The sequence below is a fragment of the Haemorhous mexicanus genome, chromosome 10 (genome assembly GCF_027477595.1).
Source record: "Haemorhous mexicanus isolate bHaeMex1 chromosome 10, bHaeMex1.pri, whole genome shotgun sequence".
Lineage (NCBI taxonomy): Eukaryota > Metazoa > Chordata > Aves > Passeriformes > Fringillidae > Haemorhous > Haemorhous mexicanus.
The window spans coordinates 23,178,279-23,191,708 of record NC_082350.1 but is presented as its reverse complement, the minus strand read 5'-3'; the positions used below and the strand labels follow the sequence as shown (position 1 = coordinate 23,191,708).

At 42.5% G+C, this 13,430-nt stretch overlaps 1 protein-coding gene across 1 annotated transcript in view; it reads left to right on the top strand.

The window, feature by feature from the left end:
- Window positions 1-13,430, top strand: part of LOC132331896 (multiple epidermal growth factor-like domains protein 6) — a 188,383-nt gene that overhangs the window by 39,668 nt on the left and 135,285 nt on the right. The window lies entirely within an intron of this gene.

The window sequence follows — 13,430 nt, the reverse complement described above, 5'->3', positions numbered from 1 at the left end:
ACTGTCAAGTGTGTGCCCCTTCTTGCTACCAGCAGTAAGGTCTGTCTTCATATTTTTTTTCTCCTTTTAATATTTAATTATTTAGTTGCTAACAATTTTTTGAATCTCCCTTTTTCCCCCACCTTATCAGTTTGAGAAAATTAATCAATTGCCTGACAGTGCCCAGAACTATTAATATTTGTGCTTCATCGTGGACTTCTTTTGTGTCTTCTTTTTGGGAGCTAAAACCCCATTTAGCTTCAGAGCCGTGTGGCTGACACATTCCCTCTCCATAAGGATTCTTTAGTTTGGAAGTCCACTGAGACTTCCAAATAAATTGAGCTGACCTGTGCAGCTCTGTGTTTGTCTCCTGCCTGACCCTCCCCTTGTACAGCCAGCAGACAGATTGGAGTGAATATGATTATGCAGGCAAGCAAATCCTCTGCTTATAATTGCTTTTAATTGCTGATGCTTGACACTGGAAAGAGCCAATTCTCTATTTTTTCTCCACAAATATTTTTTCTACAGGAACTTTTGTTTGAAATGCAGATCTGGGCTGTTGAGTGACTGCGCCATGACTGGATCCTGGCTGCTATAATTAGTAGCTAATTACAACCTTTGATTGCATGTCTGACACGCTGTTTGTTCAGAAACAAATGCACCTTTTCTCTGGCTCAGGTGAAAGGAGCAGCTCGGTGTTTTGTTATTCTGCCCTGTGATCATGCCCCCTGCACCAGGAGCTTTCCCTTTCATGTGCTGTGGTAGGGAATTTGTCTCTGTCAGCAGCATTCCCTGGCTCTGCATACCCAAGGATGTGTCCCTGTTTTATCAGGTGCTTCAGAACCAGCCCGGGTAGGGGGGGAAGTCTCACAGGAGGAATTTGTGCAGCCATTTGGGGCAGGAATCTCTTCCCTGGGCAGGATTTTCAATCCAGCTATCACAACATTAATGCAAACTGGAAGCTGTGGCAGAGACAAGGGGGATGTTTATTAATAACTTTGCCTGTGCAAGCTGTAGATAAAAAACAACAATAACGATGCCGTGCCTGATACACAGCTGCCAGTAAACTGCTTTTTTTGCTTCAAAAAGATCATCTAGATAACTCCTCACAAAAAAAGCCACAAGGATTTTCAGTTTAAAATTTATGTGTGTCCTATCATCCTTGGATTTGAATCACTAATTAAATAATTTTTAATTTTTTTGGTCTGTGTCACTGCTGGTAGTGGTACTTGCAGGATAGTTTTTATAACTGAAACTTAGGAAACACTAATTTTAATGAAAAAAATAAGATACCTTGCTATAATAAGTACAGTTTTGTTTTTTCTCTGTGTGGACAGTGCTGAATTATTTTTCCTTTCAAGCAGCCTGCTCTGAAGTAGAAGAAAATGTGAAGTGCTTCAGATAGCTGGAGCAAAGGTTGGGTGGAAATCTCTGCCTTGCTGCTGCTGCTTCCAGTGCTGATGGTGGTTCTGATATTTCCCTGGCACTTTGTTCACCAGATGGAAATATTTCATCACTGGTATCTTTTTTTTTTCTGTTAGTCACAAAGAGGAGAATTGGCCTTCATCCCCTTTAATCATGGTTAGCAGAGCTAATGCAAGGAGGGTCACACAGTGGTGCTGAGAAGGCTGGTAAAGTTAGTGCTTATTTCTTGAAGAAAAATGAGCTCACACATGTGAAAATAAAACTTTTTACTCACCTTATCTTAATGTTTAATCATAATGCAGCTCCCATTTTCCCTGTCTGGTGCTTAAGGTTTTGATATGATAACTCACACTGTTCTACAAACTTGAAAGCTCAAGGAAATGCCTGTAAGCACATATTAATGATACAGTTTTTCTGGATTAAATTCACTTACATCGTTCTGAAGAGAGGAAATAAGTTAGAACTGCTAAATCTGCCCAGTTTCTCTCTGGTGCAATGTCTTCTTTATGCCTCAGAGAGAGGGAAGAGGGGAGATGTGGCTTCATTTGCACTAAAATGACTATTTTAAAAAACAGGAGTGCTTGGAGTTTTCATGTGAAGAGGAGCAGATTTAAGAAAAAAAAATCATAAAAAAAATTTAAAATTCAGTTATTTTACTGAAATAACTTGACTGTTGCAGGGCACAAAGTTTAAAGACCTAACTAGTTAAATGCTGAATTTACAATGTTAATTTAACCTGTGTATGTTTCCATCCTAAGTGTTGTCTTGAGTTTATTTTAAGCTCAAAAGAAAGTGCTCACAAAGACTTTACCATCCTCCTTCAGAGTGAGTGCATCCTCCTAATTACCACCAAGAGAGCCCCATCAGCAACATTCAGAATGGTCACAGCACAAATCCCAGGGGTATTTAAAGCCCTGACTCTGCTGGTTCCACATTTTATTTTATATTCCTTGTAAGCATTATTGTTGTGAGAGGAGAGACAGAACCATGTGCAGCATCAGCTCTGGATCCTTCCGAGTGACTGGACCACCAAATGTGCCTCAGTGGTGCTGCCCTGGTGGAAATGCTTCCAAGCAGGGAGCTGCCTTTGCTCCCACATCAGTTCCAGTTTGTGTAAATTGGGGTTTTTTCAGCCTGGTGAGGTGTTAGCTGTAATCTGGTAAAAGCCATTTAGCTTTGGAACCAGTGTTGGGAGTCCAGGATTTATTTGACTGGGAGCCATCGTTATGTTCAGCATTTGTAGAGTGAAATAAACCTAACAAATACTGGTTATCTTTATTTCTTGCCACTCTGTGGCAAGCAGTGGTGCTCTCAGCACTACAGGTATTGGAAAGTTCAAAGGCTGTTTCACTTTAAACAGCTTTATCCTCTGAAAATGTATTCTTGTGCCATTACTGGAATCTCAGACCTCCCTGCTTGGTCATAAGTCCTCTAAGCTTCCATCACCTCTTTGCAACGATGCTTTTAATGAGACTCTGCAGTTCACATCTGGCTTTCACTACTGTGGATGTGTGACAGAGTACAAAGGTTCCTTGTTTAAAAATGAAGTCCTGAGGCTCGTAAGAAAGCAGTAGGAGTTGAAAGCAACTCTAAACAAAATCCATTTAAAATGGATTCAAGTCTATAAGAGTGTTTCTTCTATATCAAAGGCCTTAATTTCTTGTTTATGAAAGGTAAAAACTGTATAGACAATTGCTCAGTATTGTCTTACCCTTATTTCACTGTTTTAAGGGTTGGATACTTTAGGACAGCATCCATATTCTGTAAATTATTTATCCTTATCCACAAAGAGCCAGTGGTTATACATTCTCTGTTCAGGAAAATATCTTGTGTTCACGCAGCACAGGTACTGGTGTCCTTTGGTGACAGATGCTGGGGAATCTTTGCACTGGGAGCAGAACAACCTCCAGCCCCGTGGGCAGAAGGAGCAGGGCTGTGACCCCTGGGAAGCTCCCAGGCACCTCCAGGCAGGAGGCAGAGAGGGGCAGCTCCAGGAGGGGTTTCCTGGCTGGTGGAAGAGCCCTTGCTAATCCTGCCAGCCAGGACCTCTGGTGTTTTGGAAAGGGGGAGAGAGCAGCCTTTGAGGGAGCAGTTTTCCATCTGAGAGCAGAAGGACTCAGAGCTGTGAGGAGCGCTCCCACCTCAGCAGAAGGTGCCTGCACAAAGCCCCTCTTGCAAAGAGCAGAAATATAAAAATTGCCATGCCTGAATTTGATGTAACTTGCTGGTAATCTCACAGAGTTCTGCTGTGTGGTGTGGCAGGTCTCTGATGTGGCTCTAGGATTGCTTTGTGTGCTCTGTGTTGGAGAGTTCTGTTGGCTTTGCTGTCTTGTTTTCCACCTCCTACCACTCCTTCCTGGTTTGTTTGAACTGATTCAGGATGGGGACAGTTTCTCACTGTTGTGTGCTCTCAGCTGTGCTAACTTGGAATTTCCCCCAGATCAGTTGCTATTTTTTTTCCAGCTAATTTAGCCACTCAGCTCCTGGTACCTGAGCTAACACAGCACAAAGTGAGTGGGAAGTGCTGGAAATGGCAATTTGCTGTGCCATGTAGGCACCTTGCTTGCTTTTGTACAGGTTCTTAGAGCTGAGACCTCTAAATGATACCATATTTTTGCTGGTTTCATACAGGGTGATTAGGATAAAGTCAGGTTGTGTCTTTTTGTACTTTCTTTTGGTCTCTAATTTGACTTACTTCTCATCATTACTTGCTTCATACAAAGAAATAAAAAGTGGTTGAAATTAATGGCATGTGTAAAGCCATGAGAAAATGGTATTAAACTAATGATACTTCAGGGAAAATAGAAAATTTGTTATTGTGGAGTTGTGTACAATCCTACTCAGAGTGTACTGAAAAGCACAAATGATGAAGCTAATCCCAGCCCAAGGTTTGAAGAAAATAGCTTTTTTAAAAATGATTTTAAGGAATACTGATCCTCCTCAAGGATTTCATTTAAAAAAAAGGTTCATTTCTGGAGCAGATAAGCTCTGGTAGCTGATCCATGAGTTTAATTAATGAGAGGAAAAAAGCAACCTCTTGGTTGGGCCATGTACATGCACTAATTTTGGTTAAGATCATTTGTGAAGCTGTAAACCAAAAAAACAGTGCAGGGGAGAAAACGCTGTGACAAAGTGTGCATACTCACAGATGGTTTTGTTAAAAGGTGGCCTCCAGAGCTTTCTGTCCCTGCTGTGGGTGCCAGGAATCCTGGGTCTCTCTTGGCTCCCTCTGCTCAGCTGGAGCCTTTGCTGTGTTGGCACTGTGGGGCTGTAAGTGCCCAGAGGAGCACCTGTGAGGGAGCTGATGGGATTTCTGGGGCACTGCACAGCCTTCAAACTTCATCTCAAGCACAATAACCTGCTCAGCAGTTATGTGTATCACAGCAGTGAGGCAGTGCAGAGCAATGAGGAGCCAGTTTGTTTGAGATGTGAATGAAGCCTGAACAAATGAGCTTCACTGCACAATCCTCTGCTTGTTTTCCACCTGCAGACCACTGATGGGCACAATTTGTAGGTCGGGGTGTGAGTTTTGCTTGGCAGCTCTTTCCTGGAGTGCTTGGCTGGGCTGTGCCCTGCCATCCAGCACTGCTGCCAGCCTGACCTTGGCAGGGCTGCCAGTCTCCAGCCCGGCTCCATCTGTGAGAGAAGGCTCTGGGAAGCCTCTCTGTGCCCACAAATGCTTACTCTGCTCATCCCCACTTTTCTAAAATTTAACAGATCAGGTCCTGCAGTTTTGTTTTCTTGGAAATGACATTGTGTTTCCTTTTTACTCCTGATTTACTTCTTGTGTTTCTTGCCAGGAACGGAAATTCAGAAGACTTGGTTTTGTAGAGCCAAAGCAATCCCTGTGGTTTGGCATCTGAATCTATTCCAAAGCAAGAAAGGTCTACCCTCCCCTTTGGGTTTGGTCAGAATATTACAGGATCTTTCAATCCAGACAGAGAGAAACATTGTAAGAACAGTTAATTTGAGCAGTTTTTACAAATGCAGCTTGCCCTATTCTTCTGGTGCAAGTCTGGATTTTATTACACAAATTTTTTTTTGGTAATAAATGTCAGAGACTTCCAGTATGCATTAAATTTTGTACTTCATTGGTGTATTTATCAGGCAGCATGAGGTGCCAAGGAAAGATTTCCATCCTTTGTGCTATCTCTGTTCCTGTTGTGCCATATTCTGTAGCATGGGTGTTCTCAAGGACTTTGGTGGTACACACACTTTGTACAAAATACTGCTCACTGTGAGTGAGGCTAGTGTAATCTGTCCTTAAAATTCAAGATAAGGAGTTTCAGCACCTCCAAGTCCTGAATAGTTGCTTTTGTAGCACACAGTGTGGTGAGAAATGGAGCCGAGCAATTGAATTCAGGAAAGATCACCAAGGTCTAAGGGAAACAAATACAAGAAAAAACACCGTGCTGAACAAGCAGGAGCCTTTGCATTGAACAGGCACCAGAAGCTTTATCTTCTGGGGGCAGACTGTGTGATCTTTGCCTGGTTATCTGCTCCACAAGCACAGAATCCTCTGGCCAGGAAGGTTTCTTTTCCCTTCATTCAGTCTCTCATTATGTGGCCTGATTTTTGCCTGTTTAACCTTTCATGCTCACACAAGGTTAGAGCTTCGAGGATATTTTTTGCTGTTCCCACAAAAGCTGCAGGATGAGGGAGGTGCAGAATGCAGCTTCATCTGCTGCAGCTCCTCAGCTGATCCAAAGTGCCACAGAGGCCCCAGAACTGCAGGGCTGGGTGCCAAATTGGTTTTGTCTGCCTCTCCCCTCCCAGGGCTGAGTTGCAGCCATCAGTAAACTCATGGTTTTTAAATACCAGACCCTGACCACCCCCTCTGTAAGCACGTGGCAGCTGTGTCGTATGAACTGGGTCACAAATGAGGGAAACTGAGGCACATTGTTCAGTGTTTGGGGATGTGTGTCTTGGTGAAAAAGCAATAATTAAGCCAGATTTCCCTGTCTGAAGTTATTTTTGTAACTCCTAGGTGCTGGTCTATGCAGGGTTTAACCCTTGCCTGTTGGGATGGTAACTTGCTCCCTTTTCTGAAGCACAGCTGGCTCCTGGAGCTTGGCTTTTCAGAAATGCTGGCACCAAAACCATCTGGGAGCTCATTTGGGCTATGTGAGCTTGGCAGCTTTGAAAATGAGACTTTTGGGTTGTAAAAAGCTGTTCACAGCCTTCAAAGCCCTAGAATGGGTCAGGCTGGAAGGGACCAAGTGGTTGCTGGTCCCAGCTGCCTGCCCCGAGCACAGGTTGTGTCTGGAGGCTCTGGAATACCCACAGTGAGGGACACTCCACAACTTCTCTGGGAAAACTGTTTTTCTCAGTGCCAGAAAAGCAGTTTTTCATTTACTGGTGCTGAGGCAGTGGTAAATAATCAAGTGCTCAGTGCTTTGGATGGAGTCAAGTGCAGTGGGGCATAAATGAGACCTTAAACCAAACCTGTCCAAAGCTAAAAGCTGAAATACAGTTCCTCCCCCTCCAGATTAATGGCACCATAAATTGAAACAAACCTGCAGTGTGCATCCAGGTCAGGGCTTCTTTACTCCTTCTGTCTTCAGTGTGAGCCAAATGCTCTTAAGTCTTTCCATTGCTATTTTGGGAATAGATCAGGCTCTAATTGTCCCTGCAATGAAAAGCTGACCTCTTGACTGCTTATTTTTCTTTTACTGAATTAATTTCTTTTTGTGTTTGAACAGAGAAGAGACTTTGAAAGCCACCAAAGTTGACTCTGTTAAATAAGGCGAGCTGATATTTTAAAATAACAGTGGTGATGCTCCTCTTGCACTGGCTTTTGATGTCCCCTCTAGGAACATTCTGGCACCATCATGGGTGGAAATCAGTCGAGTCTTCCCATTAAGCCCTAACCAAGGTCATAGAAAAAGCAAATACAATAGAATATATTAGAAATAAATAGGAATTTTTCATGAAGCTTAATAATAAGGATGAGTTATAGCTTCGGATAATTTTCTTTTATTTGTTCTATAGCAGCTTGATAGAAGTATTGGCTACAAAGAAACTAAAATTTTTTTGTCTATTCCAGCCAACTTTTTTCCAAAACTGAAGCATCCTAGATTCTTAGGGTTTTTTTGTTGAACCCTGACAGCATGAAAAACTTTTATGCTAATGCATGTATGGTTTTTATAAATGAATAAAATTTCAAGTAATTATAAGTTAGCATTAGAAAACCACTCAAGATGAAATGTTTTATGACATTTCTGACCTCTATTGTGACTGTGTGACATCCTAATACTTTGGGTAATATTGTTTCCATTGAGAATTCCAGGAAGCCCAGACCAATACGTGTCTTTTCTGAATTTTTATATCCAAGGAGGATTTAGAGGTCACCCACTTCCTTGGAATGTCTCCCCTTTAGCTAAATGACAAGCATTGTTCTCTGGAAAGAACAGGAGCAGTAATGAGATGCTGCCTTCTTTCCAAAGAAATATGGAGCCTGGAAAGAAACTCTGTGGGGAAACCAAACTCAACCATCTAATATTTTATGAAGAATTATTTTTCCTCCAGGGTTACTATTTCATGTTTTTATTCTAATAGATCTTGTTAAACAATGAGGCAGGTAACTCTGTCCTTACTTTTAATGACTGCTTTCAAAAAAGTGCAGCTGTTCATCAAGTTAACTGCTTAATTATAGTTCCCTAGGCCATTTACAAATATGCCCAGAAACAGTCTATCAGAATAGAGATTAATTGAAGTCTTTTTGTTGTCTGGGGAAAATCTGAAGTAATTTTGTTGTCTGGAGAGAGTTTTGGAAAGTTTTCTCGATTTTTCCCTGGTTTTATGAGTGAGCTCACAGGTGAGGTGTCAGGGACTTGTGTTGGGGTTGTCAGGTGTGACAGTTTTTTCTCCAGCTCTAGACAGTCTGTCACTGTTTCTAAAACTCTACCTTTGTTGAGGAGCTGCTCCAAAGTCTCTGTTTCAGACTTTCAATCAGCTCATGGCTGTGTGTTGGCTTCCTGCTGTGACTCAGAGGACCAAAAGAGCTTCCACTTCAGTGATCAACAGGCTCTGGTAATAAGGCAGAATGAAGAGACAGTGACTTTTCTTTGAACACCTAGCAAAAGTTGCTTCATTAAACCATCATCAGTGCAAAAAATATCTGTTCAAATAGGCAGTGCCTACCTGCTAGGAGGTTGGCATCCTGGAAAACGTTTTATATTTGATGTATATTCTGCTTTTCATCAGTGCCTGTGGGCTTTATGAAGTGTTTATGAACTTCTTTGCTTCTCTCCTTGTGAAAGTGCATTAACCTGCAGGCTGGAGTTCCTCAGTTATTACATCACATGCCAGTAGCCTTAGAGAAAACTGAAAGAGAACTTAAAAAATATTTTTCTCCTCTTTTGGTAGTGTATGAAGGTCCTGCTTGTGCCCAGGCTCCTGTTTTGCTGAGCAGTGTAAAGCTAGATAACAGGAAGATGATTTATTTCCCAGCTACAATAATAAGATAAATATAAAGTTAACAGTAACAGGTGGAGGCAGCAGATTGAGAGAGCACAAGTTAATGATGATGTGGCTATAATTAAAGTATTAGCAGTGGTTGTTTTACAACAGCTGCTTTGTTGTCTGGAACAACCTCTCCAGCTAAAGTAGCAATGATATAGGTGAGAATGTAAATTCTGATAAAAAACCTTCCAAAAGGCATTGCCATCTTGTCATTAATGCCAACTCATCCTACCATTTCTGATTTATAACAATTGCTGGTCCTCTTCAGACTGTGGTCCAGAAAATGAATCTTATCACAGTTGTAGAGCATTTAATGTTGTAGTGAGATGGGGATTTGTTTTCTTACCCATGTTGCTTTTGGCACATATTTTCAAAAATTTATGTAAAAAATACTTGTTCTTTGGAGAGAAATTTTATTAAGGTTTAAAAAATTATTTCTAGAAATGTCCATTCTCAGCCATATTCTTAGAGTCTCTAATTTTTAAAATTGATGGAGAGACCAAGGGAGTTTCCATATCTGTGGAACCTTCACAAACAACAAGTGAAGGTGCTGCTGAAAGACATAATTTTCATTTCTTGAAAAGCTTGGAGATATGAGGAAGAAAACCAAGCTCAGTAATACAAATGTCCCTACAAGGATATTCCAACATCTCAGTTTTGGCCAGAATGAAGAGGGGCTGTTTCCCATTGAAGTAAATCAGCCAAAGAAGGTTAAGGCTGTTGTGGCCATAAAAACAGGAGCAGCTCTGGGGGAAGTTCCCCCCTTTGACAGAGACTGGCATTAACTGGGTTTTCCTTCTGGTCATGCAAAAGCCACAGTGATGTTTTATTTCAGATTTCAGAAGGCAGCAGGTGTGAGCAGCTCAGGATGAGGAGCACAGGACACGAGGGAGGTGAGTTCCCTGGTGCTCTTTCACTGCTGTGGCTCTCTCTGAAAATACCTGGCATAAGGTGATGACACATGAAAGGTTTATTGCTGCAGTCCTTGCCCTCACTGAGGTGTGTCTGGGAGCTGGTACCTTGCCATTAAGAAGGAAAGGGATCTTTCAGTGTGAAAAGCAGAGAATCCTGTAAAAGCTGGGAGTCTGTTCCCACCAGGAGGGAAACGCTTCTGTCCTCAGCCCATGGATTTGTGTGTAATAAATGATTGGTACAAACAATTCAGTGAGTAACTGAAATATTCATCATATCCCATGCTAAAATAGTGACACCTACCTGCCTGAGCTAGAGGAAGAGGGGTTTGGAATCCTTCAGATTCCTCCCAACCCCTGGAATCTGTGATCCCGTGGTAATTCCTGGAGCAGTGGAGGGCAGGTGGAGCTGTAATATTCCCACTCCTTCGTTTTTGCTCTGCTTCCAAGCAGTGCTGCCACAGGGATCTGCTGAAGGTGAGCTGGAGAAGCTCCTGGCATCAGCCTGAGCCAGCAGAGTCAGCGAGTGCTCATTAATCATCCTGACCTGCTCAGTCCTTGCAACTCTTCTGTGGTTCCCAGGGCTCTGAGCTGCACCTCGTCCCTCTGAACAGAATTAAAGAAGCAGCTGTTCACAGAGAACAATTTCCTGGGAGAAGAAGTATCTTAAGTGTTGAATTTTTTTTTTTCCAGCACACAGTAGAAAAATAGTATATTCGGGTCAACAATTCATTGGGAGAAATTTCTTAAAAAGGCAGTCTCCTTGGCTTTGAGTGATGCAGCTTTGCAACCACTACATTCTGCAGTGTAAGCTTGCAAGACCTCAAACATGTTGTCTTTGCTCAGCACATCACATGTATTAATAATTAAAGTTGGATTTCAAGGGACAACTGGGCTTTGATATGCAACTCCTCTGCCTCCTCCCTCTTCTGTTCATTAGGGACCTTTGGAGTGAGAGGGGAAAAGGGAGAGATTTTCATTCCACTTTTGCTTTGCACAGTGAAAGGGCAGTTTTTGAACTGCAGTAACAAATTTATTTTTTCATTGGTCTTGCTGATTGGATTAGCAATACTGCTGGCTTTATTACCCCTGATTAAAGTCAGGGCACTGGGGATCTGACAAATGAATTCTGTCTGTAGTTCACCCAGCACACACTGCTTAATCCTGTTGATTGCAAGGCTTACCAAAATTGTTTAGTCACAAAGCTGGTTCTGTAAGTCAGCGAGGAGAAAAAAGGTAAATAAAAGATGACTCAGGAGGAAATGTGTTTGCAAATTACATAGACTTATATAAGCTCTACTGAAAGTCCAGAAAATCAGAGTGTTAAAAAGTTAGAGCTCTGGGAGACTTTTCAGTCCTCTGGTCCATGGCTGTACTGGTGCTGGGTTATTTTCTGTGCTGTACATCTTTTAAACATTACAGAAGGGAGATTACGTCTCAGTACTCTGCTCATGAAAATTACTCAGTGGTAAAACAAAAATAAGAGCAGTACATATTTCACTGCTTTCTGTGTTCCTTGGACGTCAGAGCTCCTATATGTAGAGGAATGATTACCTTATTTTGCTTCCATAAACATTTTTTTCCCCATAAGACTGAATACAGTAATGGCTCTTTACTAGCAGTATTAGTGGTAGAAAAATTAGTGAGCTCCTATTTTTGGTTATAATTATCTCTGGGCTTGTGGTTTTCATTGTTCTCTCAATGCCTTATGTCTGCAGCCCTCATTTTCTGCCACAGTTTTCAGGCTGCAGCCCTGCTTGGCTCCCACCTTGTGCTGTCAAGCAATTTGGCAGAACGGAGCCAGATTTTGGGGTGATCCCTCTGCATTTCCAAGGTTTTTACAGTGCACTGCTCAGCCTGGCCTGCCAGTCCCTGCTGCTGGCTTCTCCTGCTCTTTCACTGAGAGGGAGTCTGGTTTGGTGGAGTTTTTCAGGGTTTTGTTCTGCCAGCCTTTTTGGGAATAATGAGAAGGAAAGACCTGTCCAAGCAGAGATGGAAGAATAGAAGCTGCACTGATCAGCTGGATGCTGAGAGTGCAAGTTGCACAGCAAGGATGATGCATTCCATGACCTCTTAAGAGAAAGCCCAGTCTTAAAATAGCTTGCCAAAGCCCAGAGGGGTGTGATGAGCTTCACCTTAAAAAGTGAATTTTGGAGTCCCTGTCATTCTGCAGGTGGAGGTCACAACTGGTCATTCCTGCATGGGGCATCTTTGTGCTCCTGCAGTGAAAACTGGGAGGTGCAAGGGAGCTTTTAAAGTCTTGGTTCTTGGCCCTGCTCAGGATTGAGAGTTGGCCTGGACTTTCCAGTGTTGTTGCTTAATTCAGTACAGTAACATTGGAAATCTGTTAGAAAACACTAAATTAGCTTTTGACTGTAAATGGAGGTTATATAAATGAGATGTGATAAATCAAAGATTTTTTTTTTTTTTTTTATAAGGGTGCAATTTGTACTGAATAATCTTGGAATGAGTTTTGTGGATTTGGAAGCCGAATATTACAATTTCAATGTGGCAGAAATATGGTTTTGTGGGAATTAATTCCTGAGTAACAGAATTATGTTTGTCTACTCAGCCTCTCTTCTCTCCAAGGCAGCATCTGGCTTATTCTCCTTCCCAATTTTACATTTGGACAGAATGAGAAAACTCTGGGCTGTGCTGCAGATCCCCAAGTAACTCAGGGAGCCCAGTCCTGCTGCAGCCCTTGCCCAGCTCTCTGCTGGAATGGGTCATGGGAGGTCTCTGGGTGCACAAACAGAAGGATGATGTGTTTGCCTCTCTGATCTTCTGACTCTTGGTGAGAAAGGATTCACAGAATCATTAAGGTTGGAAAAGACATCCAAAAATCACTGATTCCAACCTTATGTATTTACAATTTGCTGTGTAGCTTGACCAGATGTGCAGACCAAAATCCCAGTATGGACCAAAAATCCTGGAGGGTTTTTAGTGCAGCAGCTTCTCTGGGTGTTTGGATTTGTGCAGTGCTGTGGGGACAGGCTCTGCTGCCCCTCTCTGTGTCCTCCCCAGGTGAGAGCTGTAGCCATGAGCTGCCTCTGCTTCCTCAGCAGCTCCTGCCTGCTTAATAATCCTGCAGAAACAAAGCAGCAGAGCTGGGAGCATCTCTGCTCCTGTTGAGGTGTGCAGTGGTGTTTTCCCAGCAAGGTTGTTTTCACCACTGCCTCGTTATCCTTCTCCCATTGCCTCCTCCTGTCATGTTTGGGGGCTTGGCTTCTGTATTTTTGTTAATAAATTGAAAATACACAGTGGCATTCAAATCTTGTTAAACGATGTTTGGGTTGCCTCGTAAAACAAGATAATTGTGCAATCACAAAATGGTTTAAACATCTGATTTGGATTAGAAACAAAAATGGTGTGTAATTGCTCTCTGAAACTTGTAACTCACATGAAATGGATGTTATCAGGCAGATGTTCTTTTATTCACCAGCACACTCGGAATCTCTGGCTCTTAAGCACCAGGATAAGTGAAACGTGCTCAATTAGCCCAGTAGGCTGTGGCTAATCCTCCTACCCAGCCTCTGGCTCCCAGGTACAGATCTGCAGGGGCTGCTGACCCCCTCCTCAGGCCCTGGATGGTGCTACAGCAGTGCACTGAGCCTGGGCTGCAGGACAGAGCAAATGGTAAAAGTTTGGCAA